The sequence below is a fragment of the Corvus brachyrhynchos genome, unplaced genomic scaffold (assembly GCF_000691975.1).
Source record: "Corvus brachyrhynchos isolate BGI_N302 unplaced genomic scaffold, ASM69197v1 scaffold80, whole genome shotgun sequence".
Taxonomy (NCBI): Eukaryota; Metazoa; Chordata; class Aves; order Passeriformes; family Corvidae; genus Corvus; species Corvus brachyrhynchos.
Genome location: NW_008236769.1, coordinates 5,545,139 through 5,549,015, shown reverse-complemented (window position 1 = coordinate 5,549,015; position 3,877 = coordinate 5,545,139).

Sequence of the window (3,877 nt, the reverse complement as noted above, 5' to 3'; positions counted from 1 at the left end):
CAATCCCTCCTTCCCTAAAGTTATGCCTATGTGTTACTGTAGCATCCTGAACTAATCCCCTGAGCAGGGAACCTGTGCAATGCTGGCCTGGCTCCACCTTCCAGGTTGCTAATGGAAACAATATGCAATATGGTCAGCTGGTTAGAAGCATGATGGTTGTTTTCTAAGGGAGGGTGGCGGGGCTGAGGCCACTGTTTTCCTAGCCAAAATATAGCTCTTGAACCTATTGAGAGCAGTCAGAGGGTACATAGCCTAGATTTTTTCTCCATGTCCTCTGCCTCCCTAAGTATCAGGTTAAAACATTCTCTAAGAGGGAAATGCCACTGCATTTTTTGCACAAGCAAGAAGAGAAATATTCAAAGCTTGGTTGAAATATTTGGTGTATTTTCAGTGTAATCCAATTTGATATGTCTATATCCAGGCCTAAGTGGAGAAATCGATAAATCTGGTTTCTGAAGTATGATGAATTTGAATGTGATCAATATACCTTCTCTCAAACCTGAGGTGCATGTGGGCATGGGTTCAAGAGAGTTATGGATGCCCAGAAGAAGGCGAGTGGGTGCCCATGACTTCCAATCTCCTTCAGGAATTTGTAGCAACTGAAGGGAGGACTCAAGGTCACGGTTTTGTAACACAGACACTGGTGTTAGGCCTACACCTGATTTTATGCAGCCCAGCCTTTGCTGAGTCTGCTCTTAGTTGCTTATTTTTAATTATCTTTATTTGTCAGATGGCAGAAACAAGGCAAATGTGGGTAAGTGGCTTTCCCAAGCCAAACTGTTCAGACTGTCTGCTCCACAAGTCAGCTGAAGACAAGCAAGAGCCGTTGGATTTAAGTTTTTTATTTAAGGATTTAGGTCTAAGGAACTCGATGAACAAATCTCAGAATTGTCAAGAAGCTCCCAATCCCTGGCCCAGCATCCTGCTATCCTGCCAGTGTCACTGTTCCCATGGGTATGAGAGAGAAAGATGATCATTCCAGTGAACCATTTGTGGGAATTTGAGCTATTAGAGCAGTTTTACTACTTAATTTCCAGGACCAGCCACTGAAATTAAAGCAGAAACAAAACAAAAAACAACCCTATCCTTTCTCATGCGATTCCCATAAGAAAGCAATTGTTCCCCCATGGTCATCCTTACATGGATTGCACATGACAATACTAACACACACAAATTAAGTAGACGTTTGGTATTTCCTCTTTCAGGAAATGAATTTTTCATAAGTTATTATAAAGTATTTTATTGAATGAAATCTTAAATGTCTTCCTTGTAGTGCCCCAGTCCTTGCCACTTTCTTTCTCCTGAGCGTTTTGCTCTTAGCCCATGAATAATGAAACTGAGCAATTATGTTCAAGCAATGCCTCCTGCTGCAAAGCCCAGACACTAATCCGATGGGGGTTTTCTCTTTCACTTTTGAAAGTCTGGGCACCCCTGAGGGGAAGAAGGTGTTATTTGCCCTTAGTAATCTGGGTAAAAGGCACACTGGACATTTCATATTGCTCTAGTTGCTCACTTTGCTTAACCTTGTAAAAATTTTATAGTAGTCTAACCCCCTGAATTTCAATTTTTTTTACCCACTGCTATTGTAGTTACTAGTGAGGAAATGTCAGCATTTATTTATGGTACCACAACACTATATGGTTCCTTCATGAGCTGTATAATTCCAGTACTTTTCACCTCATTTAAAAACTTGTTTCAAAGAGACCTTGGATAAATTTTGCAGTGCTGCTGTTGTGAACACAGAGGTGAATCTACTGACACAGCTTCAGCAGATGCTTTTACTACTGTTCATTAACTTTAGCTCTGCTGCCATCAGAATTATATAAGGAACATAAAGGAAATTTTAAAAAAAAATGACTCATGCAATTTGATTTCTGCTGTGTCATTTCCCTCTGTTTTGCTCTTGGTACTTCAACAGGCTGGCAATCAAACAGACTATTGAGGTCACAGCACAGAAATGAATGGCAAAGGTTCAAAGTTCAAAATGCAATTATCTCTTCCATTTCCAAACAGAATTACAGAAGTAGTGTCACTGAGGCTGTAACAGAAAGCTCATTTCAGCTTTTGTTTTGCTTTAACTAGGCAAAGATGTTCTGCCCTCCCCGTTCCTTGTTCCTTCCCCTTTCCCACCCCTCTTCCTCTTCATTTTCGCCTACTCTGCAACTTTGTGGTGAGGATTAGAAGCATTTATTTTAGAAAAGGAGTATATTTCATGTGTTCAGTTTGAAAACAATTAATGCCTCATTTGATATTTCATAGGGTACTTGATTTTTCAAATTTTCCTTTGGTTTTCTACATACTTGCTTAATCTAAAGCCACAGTCAAACTTTCTGTTCTTCTACAGATATGCCATAAAACATGGGAAAATCAGCAATTAAAACACTTTTTTTTCCCCCCTTACTGCTGCAATTTATGAGCTTGGGATTTCCCACATGCATTTCCCATACACCTATTGGGTTGCAAACTGAAGCTTGCAGTTGGTCTTCCAAGTGAGCTTTTAGTGGAGGAAGCTTAAAGTTGTTCAGGATGATCCAAATAAGGAAATAATACAAGACATAAAGGAAGGGCTTTTTTTGGATACTCACAGAAAATACAATTCAGAAAAAAAAATGGTTTTGACTTCTAAATACGTTTCTTCATTGTTGTCTTCACACTGATATTTTTTTTTATTTTTTTCCTCCCCTAATTTATGTTTTCCCATTTGTTTTTGAGGGAATCTGTTTCTAGTGCATTTACATTCCTACAGCATATCTCTCCAATAATTCATTAGTATCAAATTGCTTTTCCCAGAGCAAGCAGGTGCTAATTGCACTTGTTATGCAATTGTGATGAAAAACTTAATCCAACACTATCAAAACACTATTGAGCCACCGTGACTCCATTGAACTTAGTAAAATACTTTCTTATTTACTCCAGTGAAATTGCAAGAACAAAAAGCCATATGGCCTCTTTTGGACCAGGTTCATTAAGGAATGTGAGTGCTACAGGTCAGATGTTACAAAACATAAATCTTAGGCAAAACGTTCAGTTTGGAATCCGTATGCTAGGACATAAACTCTCTACATGAGCCCACTGCTTGAGAAGAGTGATTGAAAAAAGAAAAGGTTCCTGGATTGGAAGCTGTTTTAATAGGAAACACTACGCACAGAAGTATTTGAAACATCAGCTTTTCTTAGAAGCTCAAACTCCTCAATTAATTTAGAATGCAGAACCTCATGTCCTCTCTTGGAAAAAAATCACTTTGAAATAATCTCAATAGTCTTTAAATGTGGGTATTAGAGGAGAATTCTTTACATAATAGACCTTTTTGCAACAGTTAGGGTATGAGTCTCATGAAGACCTTGTTCCTTTCTCCATTAGAAAATTAAAATCAAAATTCACATACCAGAAAAATAGTTTATTTTTCAATAAAGAATATTCAGCACAGATATTGTAAATGCATATGTCAACATATAGTGTAAAATGTTCACATTTAGAACCATTATCTTTAGCAATCTTATTGGCAACAGGAAAATTTCTTGCAAATTTTGAACATCAAATGATGTGCCTCACCTCTCAGGATATAATTAACACAGTTCTATAAGATTAATATTACTTACAGAATCACAGAATCTTCTGACTTGGAAGGGACCCACAAGGATCATTGACTCATAGTGCTCATGTAAAAATTTGTGCCTTTCCCAGTATTTTTATCTCCTGCAAACTCAGTGCCGCTGAATTTCAAAATTTTATGTTCGTTTAAACCATCAGCCATCACCTTGGTTTTAACTGTATTGCTGGCTGTGTGGCAGAATAGAGATGTATCAAATAAATCACCTATCTTCCCTTTCAATCATTGCTCTCAGGTTCTTAGGGGACACATAGATGGAAAATGAAC